Below are 22329 nucleotides of genomic sequence, written 5' to 3' on the forward strand. Positions count from 1 at the left end.
AAAACAAACAGACAAATAAGAAGATCAAATAATTTAAAATTTCCATCATTAATGGTGAATAATCAAAATTTTAGCAAACAATCTTTAATATTTGCTTTTTTAAATTTAGCTGAGATTTTTGCTGAGATTTTTGGGATGGATCAAACAGAATTTTATCATTCAGCTTATGATTGTTTGCAATTAAGGGTATTTGGTATCTAATCGAAAACCTTGACCTTTCAGAGCTTACAAAAGGAATTTGATACATCCTAGACCTCCAACAATCCGAACGAGGAAGTAAGATTAACAGAGATTTGTCATAGAAATAATTTTTAGAATTTTGGATTTGAAAATGCCATATGGAAGTATTTAATATTCGTATATCATTTAAATCCAACAAATTTAAGAAGAGGAATAATGTTTTAGTTTCCGAAACATTTTCAAGTTTTGAAGGTCGATGTAAGAAATTTCCAAGTATTCTTATTGCCCTATTTTGTAGTACCTGTAAGGGTTTTATATGCTTCCAAAATGTATTAAGATATACAACTGAGCAACAATTCAAATAAGAAGTAATTAGAGAATGGTAAATTATTTTTAAAATGGTAAAAGGAAAAATATTCTTCACATGGTACATCGACCCAATATTTTGAGCAAGTTTTAATCTTAAATACTCAATATGATTATGAAATGACAAAAGGGGATCAAGACATGAAATGACAAGGGGATCAAAGATAGTATCCAATGGATCATTTTTATCTTCAAAAAAGAAAATAAAGTACGGGGTCCCACAAGGGTCAATTTTAGGACCCCTCCTTTTCATCATTTTTACTGATCGAGTGAAGCATTACCTGTCGGAGGCCAGTGTCATCCTGTTTGCAGATGAAATTTTGCTCTTTCTAGCTGCGCCTTCGCTTGATGTTTTGTATAATAAAATTCATAATGCTGTCTCTGAATTTCTAACTTTTTCTCAACAAAATTTGTTAACTCTAAACTTTTCTTAAAACCTTTTTCATGATTTTTTTTAGACTTCCGTCAAGTGCTGGAAATAATCAAATCACTGTTCGAGGAAATTTGATAAAAAGAGCAACAACAACAAAATATTTGGAATTTTTAATTGATGAAAACCTGTCGTGGAAAAACCATATAATTGCGATAGCTAAAAAATTAAGCAGAGGTCTTGGGGTGATCCGCAGGAATAAAAATCTAGTCCCAAAAAAATTCTAAAAATGATTTATTTTTCTATATTTTGTCCATATATTAGCTATGGATGCTCTATATGGGCAAGTAATTTTGTAACATGTTTCAAAAGAGTACAAAAGCTTCAGAATAGAGCTGTAAAATTATTACCGGAATTTTATTATTCTGATGAGATTCCTGCTCATGAGTATTTTAAAATTCGAGATTACAAAATCGCGATTTTCTCGTATAAATATTTGAATCGCCTGTTCACCCCTGCTTTTGAAAATTGTTTTACTTTTAATAAAGACCGTCATGATCATAATACAAGAAAAGCTGATAACTTACTCATGAGGCTAGGGGTACCACTCAGGCATCTTTGTGATTTGGCATTATTGTCCCTGTTTGGAATATATTGCCCGAGTGTGTGAAAAATGCGCCTAGTCTTCCGGCCTTCAAGTCATGGGCAAAGAAGTTTTTTTTTTTTATCTCGTCAGTGATTTTGTTGTGAAGCCCGCTCCAGGTTGCCATTCTATTCAAGGCATTTCTCTGATAGTTTTTGCTGGTAATTTTTTTGTTTTCTGTCTTCGTCTTGTTTTTTCGTCTTTCTCCTTTTTCCTTTCTTTCTTCATCAGTTGAGCTTCTTTTGTGTTGAGTAGCGTGATATGAATATGGTTTTAATTAGCTGAGGGTGATAACCTCGCTTTCCCTTCCAAGCTTATTGCTTTTTGGCAAGCAAATGGCGAATAATGTCTTTTTTTAAATAAATTATTTTAATTAATTAATTATTTAATTTTAATAGATTATTTAAATAAATTATTTTATAAAGTTGACTTGATAGCACATTCCCACAAAGTACACTTTCGGTTGTTTCCCCCATTTTTTTTTTTTTAATTGAAAAAACACCTTTTCCAATGAAATGACAAAATAAAGGTGTGTTTCAAGCAAAAAACTAAGGGGGCAAGGACGTCCCTTCCCCTCAATTACCGCCATTAGAACTAGCACACATGCTTCATCGCAGAGTGAAGTTTTAAGGCTCAATACAAAACTGTTGATCATTCAAGCTTAATTTTTGGTAGATTTTTAGCTTCAAGGTTTTCAGTTTTAGTTAATTTGTTTTCGCAATAATCTTTTACTTTTAAGATAAGTAGGTGATTTATGAAATTTACTAAGAAGGTTTGGAGGGAGAGTATATGTCAGGGGTTCTTATAAACCTTCAGTTAAGGGCTTTGGACTATAATTATTGCAATGGTACTGTTTTATGCTTCCAAACACTTCCACTCAAGAAGTGGCACCAAAAGTACCGTTTTTAGTGCTGTATGGCACTTATGGATGATAAAAATTGATGACAAGCACGTAGATATGAGTGATAGCTTTGAAATGAGCCTTCCCGGGATAAGCTTTAAAAAATGAGTGCATCGCATTTGTAAAAATAGTGGATTATCTGAAAAGTAACCAAACAGTTCGTGGTAACGACCTGCAGTAAGGAGTGACCGGGCTCAATAGTAACCAAAACCCAAAACCCCAAAATAGTAATCAAAACAAAATTTTGATACCAATAGTTCCATCAAAAGAATTGTTTTTTTATGCTGATTTTAAATATACAAGTTTCATTAAGTTTAGTCTTACCCATAAAAAGTCACAAGCTTGAGAAAATGTGCCTTATTTTAGAAAATAGGGGGAAACATTCCTCAAAAGTCATAAAATCTTAACAAAAATCGCACTATCAGATTCAGTGTATCAGAAAGCCCTACTGTAGAAGTTTTGAGCTCTTACATACAAAAATATGGAATTTTGTAATTTTTCCCAGAAGACAGATCATGGATGCGTGTTTATTTGTTTTTTGTTTTTATATTTTTTTTTTCCAGGGGTGATCGTATCGACCCAGTGGTTCTAGAATATCGTGAGAGGGCTCATTCTAACGGAAATTAAACGTTCTAGTTCCCGTTTTAAATGACCAAAAAAAAATTGGAGGGCACTTAGGCCCCCTCCCACGCTCTTATTTTCCAAAAGTTACCGGATCAAAATTTTGAGATAGCCATTTTGTTCAACATAGTCGAAAAACCTGATAAATATGTCTTTGGGGACAACTTAATCCCCCACAGTCCCAAAGGGAGGGGCTGCAAGTTAAAAACTTTGACCATTGTTTACATACAGTAATGGTTGTTGGGAAGTGTACAGACGTTTTCAGGGGGACTTTTCTGCGTTGGTGGGAGGGGGTTGTTCAGGGGAAGGTTTTTACATGGGAAGATCTTTCCATGGAGGAATTTATCACGAGGGAAGAGATTTTCCCTGAAGGGAGTGTAGGATTTTCTAACATTATAAAAAAAAACAATGAAAAAATAAATGAAAAAAGTTTTTTTTTCAACTGGAATTAAGGAGAAGCATTAAAACTTAAAACGAACAGAAATTATTACGTATATGAGGGCGTTCGTCTCCTCCTCAAAACCTTGCTCTTTATGCTAAAGTATTTTTACCTATTTCAACTATTTATTCTATGGCCTTTGTGATGCAAGGGTCATTCTTGAAGAATTGGGACAAAATTTAAGCTTTAATGTAAAGAGCGAGGTATTGACGAGGGGGCGAACCCCCTCATTTACGTAATAAAAATATACAAATATAGAAGTTTGTTGCGTAAGTTAATTCGCAAGTTACGTATATTTATTACTAATAAAAACGTTCGTAAAATAAATAAAAGCTCTAGTTTCATTTGTAAGTGACCAAAAACTGGAGGGCAATGAGGCCTCCTTCCCCACCCCCTTTTCTTATCAAACCCTCCGATCAAAACTATGAGAAAGCCATTTAGCAAAAAAAAAATATATATATATGCAAATCTTGCGTTAATAATTCATGTGCGGTGATCTAAAATCAACATACATTAATTCAAAAACGTTCAGACATTAAATGAAAAAAAGTTTTCTCAACTGAAAGTAAGGAGCGACATTATAACTTAAAACGAATAGAAATTATTCCGTATATGAAGTGGGTTGTCCCTTCCTCAGTATCTTGCTCTTTACGCTAAAGTTTCTTATTGTTTTAAAAAGTAGAACTGTGACAAAGAGTCAAACCTTAGCGTAAAGAGTGGGACGTTGAAAAGGGGACAGCCCCTTTCATATACGGAATTTATTGATCTAGTGATATATTAAGAATATAGTTGCAAACCATGAAACTGGATTATCTCCACTTCCTTTGGAATCAAAATGCTTGACAAGTTTGAAAAAAATAAGTGCATCACATTAAAAAAAAAGCGAATTATCAAAAAAAATAATCATATAGAAGGGACAAAACAATGATTTAAAAAATGCCCAAATAGGAATTCAACACTTGACATTCTGACATGAAGCCTACCGCTCTACTAACTAAGCCACGGCTCTATTAATATAATTTAATCTATTGGTGCTTGTTAGACCATAATTGTGTAAATTACTAAGGGAGCTTGGAGGGGAGCATACGGGATGTGTTCTTGTAAACCTCCAATTAAGGGTTTTTGACCATAATTATTACGATGATACCGTTAAACTTCTAAGCTTTTACTCTTAAGAAGTGGCACCAAAAGTGTTTTTTTAGTGCTATATCGCACTTAAGGACAGTAAAATTGATAAAAAAAAAAAAACTCATAGATATGAGCAATAGCTTTCAAATGAGCCATTAAATTTTTAAAATGAGCCCTTTAATCATAAATTTCAAATTCCAGGATTCAAACCTAAGAGCTCTCTCACCAAAAGCGAGAATAATACCACTAGACCAAGGAGACACATATAAGAACAACAATCATTTGTTTTATCGCAAATAAAAATTCTTCTCAACTATCTCGTTCGCTCGCTCCCCCCCCCCAGACGGTCGAAACGGGGAAGCGACTATTTCTGGTTTAATCTGGTCTGGTCTCTAATACGCCTACCAACTTTCATCGTCCTAGCTTATCTGGAAGTGCCTGGACTAGCGAAACCGGGACCAACAGACAGACCGACGGACGGAAATTGCGATCGCTATATGTCACTTGGCATATACCAAGTGCCATAAAAAGGGACAAACTGAGGTGTTGCTACAGCTAGACAATTGCAAAAGATTACTAAAAAATGAATGAGTTTCTTCATACAGGATATGAGGCTAATTGTTAATTTGGATGCTTTTCTAAACAAAATAATTATTTTAATCAAGAAAACCGTCAAACGTATATTTTGTTTTCACCACAACACAAGTTAAACTTTAATATTAGAAGCAAATGGTTAATGTTAAAAGCGGATTCCCCCTCCTGTCCCGGTAATTCCATTTTAGCTTTATTCCATTTTAAGCTTTAACGTCGCTCTTTACTTTTTATAAAATAAAAGTAACGTTTGTTTTTTTTTACTGAAAGTAAGGGGCAACATTAAAACCTAAAAGTAGTAAAAATTATTATTTATATGAAATTTTGAAAAAGTAAAAAATTCAAATACATAATTATATTTTTATTGTTTTAAAAAGTAGAGTCGTGACAAAGAGCTAAACTTTAGCGTAAAGAGCGAGGCGTTGAGGAGGTGACAGTCCCTTTCATATGCGGAATAATATCTGTTTGTTTTAAGCTTTAAATATTGCTCCTTACCTTCATTTAAAAAAAACTTGTTTTTTTATTTAATTTCTGAACATATTTCAACTAATGCAGGTTCGAATTTGGCTCAACGTATATGAAAAATTAAAATAAACTTTTTATATTAATTTCGGCAGGTTTATTCTGTATATGGAGGGTTCCCCCCTCCTCAATACCTTGCTCTTAACACTAAAGCTGTTAGTAATTTTAAAAAAGCTTCCTATTCTAATTAAATGGCCCTCGTGTTTCAGTGGCCACTGTAAAAGAATTGGGACAAACAGTCAAAATTTAGCGTAAAGAGTAAGGTATTGCGGAGGCCGAGGCAACCGTTAATATGTAGAATAATTTCTGTTCGTTTCTCTAATAATGCCGGTAAATCTAACTCACCCTCCATGAAATATGCCCCTCTCCCTCACGAAAAACTCCCTGTGGAAATTTCATCCAACGTAAAATGCACCTCCTCCCCCGTCAAGTTCCCTCCAGGCAATTTTATCCTTACTTAGAATCAACCCCCCTGTAAAATTGCTTGCGGACGATTCAGCCTGAAAAATTCTCCTTAGCATTTTTCCATCCGAACAAGACTTTAATCTCTAATCGGTTTCTCGATCACTCCAGAAGTGCCCTCTTCCGTGGAAACTATTTCGCGGAAATCAAAACACATGGAAAATAGCCCCCAGATAATTTCCTCGGAACATATGCACACGAAAAATTTGGGAAAGAGAATGTAAGACAATTAAAAACAATTTCGTATAGAAATTCTGTCAAATTCCCCTAGTGTAACATTTCCCCTGGAAAATTTGCCTCTCCAAGGATGATTCTACCCATATAAATCGACCTCAAGCACAATCCACCGCCACCCCCTCTAAAAAATGTCTGTATACTTCCCAATAACAAATACTATACGTAAGCAATGGGCAAATTTCATAACTTACAGGCCTCTTCCCATGGACTGTGGGTAGTAATTTTACACTTAAAGACAAAGTTATTTCATTTTTCAACTATTCTGAACAAAATGGCTATCTCAAAATTTTGATCAGATAACTTTGGGAAAGAAATGGGCGAGGGAGGAGGACCAGTTTCCCTCCAATCTTTTTGGTCACTTAAAAAGGGCACTAGAGTTTTTAATTTCCGTTTGAATGCAACCTCTTCCGATCATCTAGGACCACTATTTCCATACGATCACCCCTGGGAAAAAACAAATAAACACGCATCCGGGTTCTCTGGCACGTTGAACATGATGGCGTGATTTTCTTTGGGATTCCTTGGATTTTAGGAGTTTCCCCTTATTTTAGAAATCAGGCAAATTTGCTCAGGCTCGTAACTTTTTATGGTAACACTAAACTTGATGAATCTGATATATTTGGAATCAACATAATAATCTGATTTATTTGATGTATCTTGATTATTGATATTAAAATTCCTTTTTTAGAGTTTCGGTTATTATTGAGCCGAGCCACTCCATACTTACAGTTCGTTACCACGAACTGTTTGATTGAAAAGTAAACTTTTTTAAGTTCCTTGCATATCAGGGGCCTAATCGTTAAAACACCGGGGGGGGGGCAAATTTTGAGCCAATTTTTTCAAATTATATGAAAAGGACCAACTGGAAACTTAAAATAAGCCATATAGTACCATAAAAGCAAAATTATACTAAAGAAAACTTATTTGTTTCTTTGGATGCTTAAATTATGTAGGCCTTTCTTATTTTTGACAAGATCTTTGAAGATGGTAATTTTCAGCTAAGTGGGCAAACTGGGGTCTGGAAGGGCAGTTGCCCCCCTCCCCCTGCCCCATAAGAAAATACGCTCCTGTTGCACATATAATATTATGTGTATATAGTGTGTTTTGATTTTGGAAGGCCTCAATACCTTTAAAAGTAATATCCTCTCTAGAAAAAAAAGCGGGGTCAAGTTCATTGTACGAAAGGATTAACGCAAGAATGTAGTATTAACAGATCCTGATTCTTGTAAAACGGGAGGCAAACCCAACAGTTGTTTCAGAATACCGCTATAAAATCAAAACAATTGCGCTTGTAGGATTGGGTCAAGGTTTCCACAGACCTTCATAATAACCCGTTTGCGTTTTGCCATGAATCGAATGAGACTTGGGTATAAAATAATTCGGTCAATAAACTGAGTGACGGATCGGGAGAGTAATGCAAAAATGTACACCCTTTGTCAAAGAATTTAAAGAATATTATACAAAAAAAAAAAAACAACAGCAGGCAGGGTGAGTAATTTATTTTCTAATAAATTAACGGATAATATCATTGCCACTGTTGCCGCATAATAATGAAAAGTGGTCGAGGTAGGTCAATAAAATTTTCAGATATTCTTAGGATTTGATATTGCATTATTCAAAGTTTCATTTGGGTGGCTCCAGGATAAACATTCTTTACCAGGACAAATCTTATTTGTTGCAATATTTTAGCAAAAGTAGTTGAACCAGGTAAATTTAAGTTTAAGAAGATTTCGGAATTCAAGTGAACTTTTTTCGCCGTTGTGTCCCAAAAAAATTCTCATAGTCTAATATAATACACTGAAGGTTTTTAACCCCCCACCCCATCTTAGAAAAAGAGGAAAATTACTCTTTTTTTGCATGATTAGCATGTATATCCTCATTTTTTTTTTTTTTTTTTTTTTTTTTTTTTTATGGCACAGCTAGCAGGCTAACATGCAGATTGCAGAGAGATTTTGGATTACTTACTTAAAAGTTGCTTCTCATATCCATGTGCCTCTCATAGGGTTCTAGGCGTTTACACCCCCCCCCCCTTCCCCGGAAAATACCCGCAGCGGAAAATACCCCACGGGAAATACCTCGCCCAGAATATACCTCCCCGTAGAAAATATCTTCCGAAAGTAAATCCTTTCTGAAAGGAAATTATTCCCAAAAATCTACTCCCCACTGAAAATTCCCCCAGAGAATCCTCCCCCTGTGGGAAATTCCTTCGCAGAAAATGTTCGTATGTTTTCAAACAACAAATACTATCTGTAAGCGAATGACAAATTAAAAAAATTAAAGAGGCACTTAAACTCCTACAATGGGGTTCTCTGATTGTTTTTTAGTTTAGGAGAGAGGGAGATACCCCATAGGTGGCATTTTGATACCAAAATATGGGGGATACAAAAGAAACTTCAAAAACGTATCAAAATGTGAAATTGAATTCTACTCCCTTATAATTTCTGGGAATATTTCTGGTCTACGCTGTTATTATGAAAGTAAAAATTAATATTAAACCCCAAAATGAGCAGAATTTATTTTGTATAGGGGGGACTGCCCCTTCACCATCCACACCTCCACCTCATGGTCACATAAACTTTAGAGGACACTCATTAGATCAGACATTGAGAGTTAAAGCCATTTTTTTATAAGTCGAAAGTTATTGGTGACCAACCAGCTGAGGCGGGGGGGGAGGCTATTTCCCAGTAAAGGGTTTTCCATGGGGGGTATTTTCCACAAGGGGAGGGGTATTTCCCGGGGGTATTTTTGCGGGGGGTATTTTTCGCAGGGGGGCAGGGGTATTTTCCGTTGGGGAGTTATTTTCTGCGGCAGTTATTGTACAGAGGGGTATTTTCCGTGGGGATATTTTCCGGTGGAGGTTAATTTTCAGGGGGGAGGTTTGGTAAAGGCAAGTCATCCTCTCATAAATCAGTCTTATTGATTACTTCATAAAGTACCATATGACATTAGAAATGGCACACTTGAATGTCATTTATGAAGGGGAAAGGCTGAAAAGCATAACAAAGGTAGACCATTATAATCTCCATGGGCGAAACCTTTAAATTGGAGGTTCAAAATCTCCCTTCTTGTATACTCCCCCGCCCAGCTTTTTGAAATAAGCTACCTAAGGAAAAAAGCTGTCATTTGTTCATTTTCATTTCACACCCCTCAGATTCTTTACCCATATGACAAAGGCTTTAAATAAAATTTAAAGGGGTAGAACGTAAAAACTGTATTTATTGCCGTAATTTGACAAAAATTCATGTTGACATCTTTAATTTCGCTTAAGTTAGAAAAAGATTGTTTGGTAGAGTTTATTATGTAAATTTAAAAGCAATAAAAATCAGTTAAAACTATAAATTAAAGTTTTTCTTATGGAAGTAAAGAGCAGATTTGAAAACTTAAAGCGAATAAAAATATTGCTTCGCAGATCGTCGACCATATCGAGAAAAATACCTCAAATAATCTGACTAGTGATATTTTCAAACATTTATAGAATTTCAAAAGCTAGTGCTTTACTGAAAACACAAAGCCGAAGCCAAAAAACCTGGTGTTATTTCTTATGAGACAATATCCGGTTTTTTGCGTCGGCTTTGTGTTTTTAGTAAAGCGCTAGTACTTAGAATTCTACAAATATTCGAAAATGTCACTAGTTAATTTATTTGAGCTTTGTAGATGCACTCTAACTGTAGATATATTATCAACGAAATAACAATTTTTGTCCATTTTAAGTTTCAACTTCGCTTCCATAAGAAAAACTCCTTTTTTTTTAAATTAATAATTGTACAAGACCAGTAACCACTCTTTTTTTTTAATTAATAATTGTACAAGACCAGTAACCATGAGTAGGCTAATACCATTCTGCTACAACAGGTGTGATAACTGCCAGGTAGAAAAGTCCGTTGAAAAAAAAAATGGTATTTCGCTCCAAATATCAATTTATATAACTGTTGCTATGTATAGTTCCCAAAACTTTCGACACATGGTCACCAATTTTATAATTTTCGTAAAGCTAAGTACCCTCGTGAAAAAATGTATTTTAATAACAATCAAAACATTTTTTTTTCCTTTTTTGGCGCATGCACAAAATCATAGGATAAATGAAAATATCCTAGGTATAAATTAAAGTTATGTTATGAATAAAGTTTCTTTTGATCAACGAGAGGTATGAAATTGCTTGCGCTCAGATGACAGATTATCACAATTTCGTTCTCTGGTTGTTAATTTTCATTCAAGAAGTGGTTCCACATCCAATAGCCTTTTTTTTAGTGCTTACAAATGGAACCTAAGCACTGTGCAGTGCATATCCTCACCAAAATATGGTACAAAGCGCAAACCCCACCAATGTTTTCTCTTACCCCAAGGGAAAATGCGTGCCCCACTTTTGGAAACATTACTATAAGTTACAAGATCGGACATTTTAAGAGCACTCGATCAACTGATGAAATATATCTGACAGTGTGTGAATTGAAACTTGGCACATGAATTTTATATAAAAGTGCTGATATTTACTTGAAGTACATATGAAGTTATAATGGAACAGAAAAATTAGCTTTTAAACTAATGGTCTATTTCATTTTCTTAGTCACTTAGGCTGCATATGGCAGAAGTAAAGCGAAAATATTCACAAGGAATTCATTTTTGGAAAAAAAAAATCAGGGGCATAGATCAATTCCTGAATAGATTTAGCTTTAAAGTGGATTTAATAACCCCTTACTTTAAGAAGCCTGTGTTACAGAAAATGTTAAATGATCTATAATCTGCTGATTAGAAAAGTCTACAGGTCAGTACAATTGAGTGAGAAGCAAGCTTGGCATTATTCCCCCCTTACTAGGATTGTATAAAAATGATGTTAGTTCACTTGTTAATAGGTATGCCTATCTATTATCCGTCCATGCGTCATTGCTAGTGCAGTAGAACCGAGGTAGATAGTCATAGAGCCAAGATAGTGATGGATCCTATAATTTTCCAAGTGTTTGGTTAATTTGGCACGGGTAAACGCCGGTAGTAAGTGTGCCTCTGGATCAATATTTGTTTCTTATCTTTTAGCAAGTCAAGCCTGCCTAGAGTCTCAGGCAGGTTGACCAAGAATTCAAAATTGACATATGACCATTAGATTACCCAGAGTGAGAGGTAAACAAGAGACGCCTACCAAGGACCAACCAAGATAGATAGTAGATAAGGTAGATTTGGACTAACCTTAGAGCTAAGATAGTGATAGAACCTATAGTTTTCCAAGTGTTTGGTTAATTTGGCACAGGGTAACTTTTACTTGTTTGTAAGTTATCGTTTTTCTTCAGTAGCCATGACGCCAAGAAGAAAGAAGCCTCGTTTGACCGAGGCGGAGCTGAAGACTCTGATGGGGACTGACAGCAGCTCCGAGGATTTAAGCCACAATTCTTCAGGATCCTGCTATATTCCCATTAGTGACGACGAAGCTGAGCCGCCTTAACTGGTACCAAAGAGCTCTGAACCAAAACCCAAGGCTGTTCAGTTCGTTTCGAAGGACTTATCTCAGCAACCAGTTTAGAAATGCCTGAAGCTAGTCCTTTGAGTGGTGAAGATACCAGCAACGAAGCCTTTGAATCAGAAAGTAAGGAAGCAGATACAACTGGGCCATAAGAATCCAGAGGCAACCTCAGAAGAGGAAGAAGCTCCTCTTCCAGACCAAGTGTCTGAATCTGCTTCAGAAAGTGAGGGAGGTATTCCAATTAAAAAAAAGCTTGAAAATAAAAGCAAGGAAAGAAAAATTTCGAGAGCTTTAGGTAAAAAATATGATAGAGAACTGAGAAAAGATGGAGGACAAACCAAGGCAAGAGAAATGAGGCCAAACCCTTGTCTTTCAGACAAATCAAGGTGCAAGTTTTGCAAAACTTTCTCAGATGAACAAAGAAATAATATCTTTGTGTCCTATTGGGAGCTTGGCAATGCAATCAGACAAAAAGATCGGTTGTGTGCCCACTCTCATTGTAAACCTGTTTCAGAGCAGACTCTAAAAGCAGAAACAAGAAGAAAGAATGATGCCCCATGACAAAGGAAACAAAAAGAAAGTTTGTCTGAAATTTTTTCTGTGCAAATTTTGATCTTGGGGAGTTTGCAGTCAGAAATACAGCTAAGAACAATGATCTAGGATTTTCTCAAAGAAAGGATAAGAAATCAGACCCTCCCAATAAGATACCCAGGTGTGTCTATAAGCATGCAAGAAAATAGGTAAAAGACTTACCTTCTGGGGAATCTCATTACTGCCGTTCTTCTACAACCAAGAAGTATCTACCTTAAAACTTCAAAAATAAGTCGAACCTGTTCAGGCTGTACATCGAACACTGTAGAAAAATTAAAAAGCCCATCCTTTTGCGTGGAACCTTCATAGACATCCTCAACGAGTTTGACTTCAGCTTCCATAAGCCGAGGTAGGATAAGTGCGTGCTCCGTGAAATGGTGCAGTCTGCCCAGAATATGACAGAAAGTGAAAAGTTAGCTTGCACGAACCACATAATAGAGAAGAAGGCAACCAGGCACTACACGGAAGCCACCCACCAGTGTGCTGAAGCTGACCAATGTCAAGTTGATGCGTCCTTAGATCTAGAAAAAGTACTTAGCATACCATACGGAGAAGGAATGTTGATTGGATTCTCTCGAAAATATGCTTGCTACAATTTCATAGTTTATGAGAATGTGACTAAGAATGGATATTGCTTTTTCTGGGAGCAGAAGAACGGATACAGAGGGGAAAACGAAATAGCAGCTTGTCTTTCGTGGTGGATAGAGAAGTTAATAGTAGAGGTAGTGTCAAAACAGTAAGCCTGTCTTGTGACTGCTGCGGTGGTCAAAACAGAAACCGCCAAATGCTTGCGATGCTCTTTTCAACTCTTCAGCTGTATAAAAGTATACAGATAGTTGAGCTGAATTTCCTTCTTTCGGTTCATTCGCTAATGACTGTAGACAGCATGCATTCTGCGATAGAAAACAAAGTAAGAGGAATCACAGTGTACGCGCCAAGTCAATGGATGACTCTACTCCAAACTGCAAGGAAAAATCCAGCTCCCTATCTTGTCGAGGTACTAACGTTCAAAGACTTCATAGACTGGAAGAGAGCTCAAGACACCATCATCCCATCTGCCATGTGGGACACAAGCAAACGTAAAATTCCGTGGAGTAAACTGAGGTCGGTAAAGTTCATAAGATACTCTTCAGTTGTAAAGTTTCACACTGGCTTCACGGAAATAGATGAAAGGCAAGCTGAATTTGGCCGTACGAAGCAAGTGCTAAAATCAGCTTACGCTAAGGAAATCTCTGTTTTGGAAGAGAAAAAGAAGGACCTTTGCAAGAAGAAGGTGATCCTACTGCCATTCCATCATGAATAGGAAAGTTTGAAAACTTCGAAGGATGTTAAAGAAAACCTTCATGAGACTGATGAAGATGAAGAAGCGGGAGAAAAAGACGAATCGTCTGAAGAATAGCCGATGTCTGAGTGATTTACAATCTGTACTTTTTGTATTCGAGTTTTGGATAAAAACAGTTTAGCTGAATTGCATGGTTTTCTGAGATACGCGTTTTCCGCTTGACACTCTGCCATAAGGATATTAAAAATTTTGTCAAGCGGAAACCACGTGTCGGCGTTTCTATCAGAACTGCTTTAGCTGAGTTGTTTTGGTTCTTCCAACGAGATCCACCATAAAAAGTTGGCTATCTAATGTAAACGTTCCAACAGCACAACTACTGACGAAAAACAGTTATTATGTTTTTTTCACCTCCTGAAAAATTTTTAAAAAGGGAGATACGTGGTATCTGCTTGACACCGACGATCTAATCTCTCTTGATTCTTGGAAATATTTTTCTTCTGTGCTTTTTTTAGTGGTGTTTGGAAGGGGGGAGGTAATAGTGCCCCTTCCATTGCGACAATTTTTTTTATGTAGCACAAAAGATTAAATTCACATACCTAGCGGCAAAGAGATGAAAAAAAAGTGAGGCACAGAGATAAAAGAAATTGATTGTTTTAACTTTTTTTTTGTGGCCATGGCCCTGTGGGGCTTTTCGTGTCAAATATACAGGCAATAGAAATACATATTCATAATTTTGGACTTCGAAAACTTTCAGATACTAACTTTTGAACGCCGTCAGGGAAATATGAATTTACTTTTGTTATGGTTTAGGATAGTCATTTTAGGAAGTCATTTTGCTTTATTTGCCTCTGATTTGTAGTCAACACCCAAAAAAATAGTGAATTCTGTCCTTGTACAATTCAAAAATTATTTGACTACATTAGCAATGGTGGTGGAGAGTAGGGACCGGGTGGTTAGGAAATATTTGGTTAGGGAATAAAGTGGTGTAGAGCTCTTGTTAGGGAGATCTGTGATGATAAATTGTGTTACTTAAGCACCCTTGGCGCTTAAGTAACATTTCTTTTTACTGAAAGCTTAATTCAATGGGACCAATGTACTAATCCTACTGTTGGCAACGGATCGTAGCACCAAGTCACTTAGGAGTCAACACAGCAGCATATGATCCTCCTTCACCCAACCCTGTTCAGGACTTCGTTATATTCTCTCTCATAAAGCTCCTACCACTACTACTGACATCTCAGTGCAACACCAAAATGCCTTAGTCAACGCACATGCGCACGCTCCTCTTCTATCCCAATCAATTCAAAACTTCCCTCACAGTTACAGCACATCTTTTACTGTAACTCTTTCACGGTTTAGCATATTCTCAAAATGTTCTGCCCATCTCCCTTTAAGGCTTTCCTTATCACTAATCGTGGCCCTGGGACAAATCCAGATTGCTTATTTTCTCTCAATTGTTAACATGCCAATACAATATTTTACTATTATGTCGTTTGGCTGCATCTTCGAGATCTTCAGCAATTTATCCATGGCCTCCGTTTCAAACCTTCTTAATTCATATTCCAATGCTTTCTCTACTTTTCTTACATTTCTCTTCTCTCGTATGATCTATCGCTCAAATTCTTTCCGCACAAACACCTCCTCTTTCCAACCAAGTTTAAAGTGTTTTGACTAATATTCCTAGCGGCATTTCTAACTTTCTTTCCTAAGACAGCATCTGCCACTTCACAAACTATTTTGCTAAAATTATTCGGATTATTCTTCTATGTTATCAAGTTTTAGACTCTCTAGCTTCATATTCAACTGTTTCTGGCAACTTTCTCTCGACTACTCATCCTTGAGTCTACCAATGTAAAAAATTCCCGGAAGGTAGTTTCCCTTTGGTAAATTTTGACTTAAAATTAACTCTAGTTACTACTAGATCAACTTTTAATATCAATAACAGTACTTTTAAATATTGTAGTATCTTTTACCGATCCAGCCAGTCTTTGATTTGCAATAGCGTAACAAATAAGGTTAGCTGTCTCACTATTACGTGAGTACCGTGTTAATTTATGGGTCATTTTATAACCAAACTCTACATTTGTTATAACTACATTTTTATCCCTACAAAACCGAAGCTGCTTGGCACTTTTTAGCCGTAAAATTAGCAACTTGGATTATATTATTAATACCATTCATCTCACCTAAGCAAGGCTTAGTAACTTGCTCATTCATCGTGAGCCCTACTCCCTGCATCCCCATCCCTCCTACCTCAGTGAATAAATTCTATATTGCCTAATTTTATGCTTCCTATCCCTAGGATACGAGTTTCTGAAACTCCTATCAAGTCCAGTTCAAGAAGTCTGAATTCGTCAGTCTGTAGATAACCTGGATTCTTGATTACCAAAACACATGATTTTTGGTAAATAATTATACTTCATCCTTAAAACGTGACCTAACCATCCATATTTTGAAATATACTAATTAAACTGTATTTTTCGTACAGCCTATTGTTTGGTATATGATCCATCAGATGAGTAGCAGAAACTATCTTTAGCTAGTTTAGGGACGTTTAACTATCAAAAATATTGTAGGCATTAATGAAAGGGTCCTGCTCCAAGCCCAAAGAAGTGGGCATACCATCTGTTCAAGGCACAGAAGATCGCTTCATTTTTTTCAATTCCTTCCAAATTGCTTCCACTGAGGTATTGGTCACAAGATCCAGATCATCTTGGTTAAGCGGTGCCTGAAGCGTGTCACATACCTCGAAAATACGCTTAATTCTTATTATCAAATTCTCACTTGTACCTAGCCTTTCTTTTTCTTTATTTTCTAAATACTCTGGCCAACTTTCCCCCAGTAGTGTTACTTCTACTGGCTTAATGGGTTTTCTACCTTCTTTTTCGAGAAGCTGCCAAAACTCCCGATTATTGTTACAATGGAAAGCTTTCCTAAGTTGATCTGTTAGAAGCAGTTTTTCTTTTTAATCAATCTTTTGCACTCTTCTGATTCCTTCAAAACCAAAATGTAGCTTGGCATTTTTTCTTTCATGGCGTTTTTCCCATGGAACATTTACTAACTAAAGATTTTTGTCCACATTAGGATTCGAACGAGATCCCCCATAAATGGAATGGAGCCCTAGATATCTGGTTCATGAAATCCTTTCTAATGTTTTGATTCGGAAGAAAATCTAAGAAATAACTTATTGCACGCATGGAGAATCCCCTATTCGTGCAAATTAGAATGAGTAATGAATTGCGTGTTCCCATATGATTGCAATATCTAACATGCATGGGGGAATATTGATTACTGAAATTTGCTTACATTTGAAGTACACCTGCTTGTTGAGTAATGTTTTAGATGATGTTATCAGATAATATTGGGGGATGCTCTTAGCTTACTTTTTACTAATAGAGTCTTTTTCACACATATGGCATTTTTTTGGCATTTTCATGCAAAAATATTCGTTTACGCTAGAATCGATCATTTATACTTAATGAAAAAATGAACATTAGCATTTCTTATGACGACTCTTAGCAGTTGAGTCCATCATGGCAATATTTGGCTGGCATGTAGAACATAGAAAAAGCAATTCAAACTCAAAAATGAAAAAACCAAAACATAAAAAAAGCTTATAAAGGATAAAATGTAAGCAAAAACAACCATGAATTAAAGAAAGGCGGGGATCCTAAAAACCAATTCAAGAGTGAGGGCTTTACTAGAGGTAAATTTAAACCAAATTAAGATATTTTCGAGGACTTTTGATGAAAATTCCTCGTTTTTTTTGCCAAGACGATACATTCTCGATTGACAAGCGCATATTCGAATAATATTTTCTCTTCAAATTTCACACAATCTCGTTAGAGGTCAATTTAAGCCACATAAAGGTGTTTTTGAGGGGTTTTAATGAAAATACCTCGTTTCTTTGACTGAGCGTTAGATTTCACTCCCCTTCGGTCAAAAAATTCTTTTAATACCTTTCAGCTTAACTTTAAGTTCTCAAAAATATTAATCCAAACAATTTACGCTACTGAACCACACTTTTACTGACCATTGGGAACCCTGTGATACCCTCCCCCCTCATCATTACTAAGACATTTTGCAGATATTTTCTCGTTAAAAATCGAGCATTAAACCCATTGGTTCGTGTTCTCGCAAGCCAATCCTCCGTGATACACCATCTCAATTCCTACAACCGTGCCACACTGTAATTGACCATCTGGTACCTTCTGGCTGTCCCTCATCATTCCTAACAGGTTTACCAGGTATTGTCCTGTTAAATATTAAATTGTCCTGTTAAGGACGATGTTAAATATTGTCCTAATACATTAAATCTAATGGTTCAAGTTTGCAAAAGCCACCCTCAACGTGATACACCTTGTTAATCCATGTCACTGTACTACACAATGACAAGCCTTCTGGCACCCTCTGGTCAGACACATGAACCGTCAGACACACAGACACGGAAAGAGAGACTAAAAATACACAGTGGGGAAAAATACACACACACAATCACATACAGACACAAACACAACCACACAAAGTCAGACATACAGGCAGGGAGAGACGCAAAAAATACACATTGGGGGAAAACACACATACACATGCTCACACAGCGACACACATACAACCAAACAAAGTCAGACATACAAGCACACACGAATTCAGATAAACAGGCACGGGGAGAGAGACAAAACCACACGGAGGGAAAAACACACATACATAAACAAACAGCCGCACAAAGTCAAACAAAGAGGCACACACAGATCCGTATAACCACACAAAGTGAAACACACAGGCAAACACACAATCAGACACATAGGCATGAAGAGAGACAAAAACACACAAAGGGAAAACACACACACATACACACAAAGTCAGACACACTGGCCCACACACAGAGTCAAATACACCGGAACGGAGAGAAACGAAAACACACAGAAGAGAAAATCCATATACACACACACGCACAACTACACATCCAGACACACACACAAACGGCCAAACACACAGGCACGGATAGAGAGAGACAAGAACACAGAGGGAAAAACACACACACACACAACCCTGCAAATTTAAACATAGAGGCACCCACACAGTCAGACACACAGACACGAGGGAGAGACAAAAGCACACAGAGGGAAAAACACACACACAACCACAAAAAGTCAAACAAACAAGCATACACAGTCTGACACACAGGCACGGTGAGAGAGAGAGAGAGAGAGAGAGAGAGAGAGAGAAACACATAGAGGGAAAAACACACACACACACAGCCACAATAAGTCAAAAACACAAGCATACGCAGTCAGACACACAGGTACGGTGTGAGAGAGAGAGAGACAAAAACATAGGGAAAAACACACGTACACACACAACCAAACAAAGTCAAACACACAGAAATCTGTGCCTGTGAATCAGACACACAGGCACAGAGAAAGAGAGAGAGAGAGAGAGAGAGAGAGAGAGAGAGAGAGAGAGAGAGAGAGAGAGAGAGATAGAGAGAAACACATATGGCGAAAAATACACGCATATAATATGCACCCAAAGACACAACCACGCAAAGACAGATACGACGGCGTGGTGAGAGAAACATAAATACACAGAGGGAAAACCAAACACACACACACACGCACACAAGGGTGTGGTGAGAAAGACAAAACACACAGAGGGAAAAACACGCACAGACACACACAACCACACAAAGTCAGACACACAGATACAAACACAGTCAGATACACAGGCACGGAGAGAGAGAGACAAAACACACATGGGTAAAAATACACATACACATACAAGCAAAAAAAAGTCAGACACACACACACATAGTCAGACACACAGGCACAGAGAGAAACACAAAAACACACACACATACACCCACACAACCAAACAAAGTCAGAGACGCAGGCATGGTGAGAGACAAAAACACACATGGAGAAACACAAAAACAACGACACAAAGTGAGACACACAGCAACATACACATTCAGACATACAGGAACAGAGAGAGAGAGAGAAAGAGAGACAGAGAGAAAGAGAGAGAGAGAGAAAGATAAAGAGAAAGAGAGAGAGAAAGAGAGGGAGAGAGACAAAACATACAGACGAAAAACACACACAAACAACCATCCAAAGTCAGACACACAGGCACACAGATAGCGTCAGACACACAGGCCAAGGGGAAGAGATAAAAACGGAGAAGGGAAAACACAGACACACCACCACACAAAGTTAGACACACAGGGATACATAGTCATCAGACACACAGGCACGGTGAGAGAGACATATGAAAACACCCAGAGGGAAAAACACACACACACCCAAACACAACCACACAAAGTCAGACACACAGATACAAACACAGCCATATACACCAGCACAGGGTGAGAGACAAAAAAAAACATTGGAAAAAATACACACACACACATACTTACAACCACACAAAGTCAGACACAAGGCACGTGCACAGTCAGACACACAGACACGGAGAGAGAAACAAAAACACAGAAGGGAAAGCACACACAAAAACCTACATAACCACACAAAGTCAGGCACACGGGCACAGTGAGAGAGTAAAGACACACAGAGGAAATAACACAAACCACACACACTCAGGCACGGGAAAAGAGAGACCTAACACACATGGGGAAAAATACACACACACACAACAACAAACACAGTCAGACACACGGGCACACATAAACAGTCAGACACACAGGCACGGAGAGTAAGACAAAAACACAAACACACAGACATAAAAACATACACACACACACACACAACCACACATAGAGAGACACACAGGAACACACAGTCAGACTCATAGGAACAGGGAAAGATTAAAAAAACATGGGGGAAAATACACACACACGCACAACAACAACACAGTCAGACACACGGGCACACATAAACAGTCAGACACACATGCACGGAGAGTAAGACAAAAACACAAACACACAGACATAAAAACATACACACACACAGACATAAAAACATACACACACACACAGCCACACATAGTGAGACACACAGGAACACACAGTCAGACTCATAGGAACGGGGAGAGATACAAAAAACAAACAGAGGAAAACACACACACACACGCAAACATGACCATACAAAGTCAGAAGCACAGGCGCGCACACACAGTCAGACACAAAGACATGGAGAGAGAGACAAAAACACACAGACGGAAAAACACACACATACACACAACCACACAAAATAAGACACACTTGCATACACATAGAGTCTGACACTCAGGCATGGGGGGAGAGGGAAGAACACAAAGGGGGAAAAACACACAACCACACCTAGTCAGAAACACAGGCACACACACAGGAGCGGGAAGACAGACAAAAAACACACCGAGCAAAAAAAACAACTCACAACCACACAAATTCAGAAACACAGACACGGAGAAAAGGACAAAAACACAAAGATAGTAAAACATACATATAAAACACATAGTCAGACACACAGGAATGAGGAGAAAGACAAAAAAAACACACAGAGGAAAAAACACACAGACAAAAACACAACCACACAAAGTCAGAAACACAGGCACACAAAGACATGGAGAGAGAGAGAGACAAAAACACGCAGTGGGAAAACCGTCGCAACCGAACAAAGTCAGAAACACAGGTACAAACACAGTCAAACACACAGACACGGAAGAGAGAACCAAAAACACAAGAGAAAAAACACACACAAACACACACCCACAGCAACACACAGTCAGATATAGAGGCACACACACAGTGGACACACAGGCTCGGAGAGAGAAAAAAACACACAGGGGAAAAAAGACACACACAGCCACACAAAGTCAGATACGCATGCACACACACAGTAGACACACAGGCTCGGAGAGAGAAAAAAACACACAGGGGAAAAAAAGACACACACAGCCACACAAAGTCAGATACGCGTGCAGACACACACACAGAGTCAGACACAGAGTCATGGAGAGGGATACAAAACACACAGAGGGAAAAACATACACACATACAACCACACAAATTCAGACACAGAGGCACACCCACAGGAATAGAGAGAGAGGCAAAAAACACAAAGGGAAAACACACGCGCAAACAGCCACACAAAGTCAGAGACACATGCACACACGAAGTTAGACACACAGGCGTAGAGAGAGAGGGGCAAAAGCACGCACAAGGAAATACACATACAAACGCCCACACACACACAAACAAACATGCAGAGTCAAACACACAGGCACAACATACAAGTCGAACATACAAGCACGAGGGAGAGACAAAACACACACAGCCACTTTTAAATTTAGAGACACGGGCACATACAAAGTTAGACACACAGGCAGGGAGAGAGGGGCAAAAGTATACAGAGGGAAACACAGATACAAACATAGTCAGATACACAGGCACAGAGAGAGAGAGACAAAAAGGGAAAAATCACACACACAGGCAAAAACACACACACAGCCACACAAAGTCAGACACAGAGGCATACACACAGAGTCAGAAACACAGGCACGGAGAGAGAGAGAGCGAGACAAAAACACACATTGGAAAACATACAAACGCAACCA

The sequence above is a fragment of the Artemia franciscana genome, chromosome 15 (genome assembly GCF_032884065.1).
Source record: "Artemia franciscana chromosome 15, ASM3288406v1, whole genome shotgun sequence".
NCBI lineage: Eukaryota > Metazoa > Arthropoda > Branchiopoda > Anostraca > Artemiidae > Artemia > Artemia franciscana.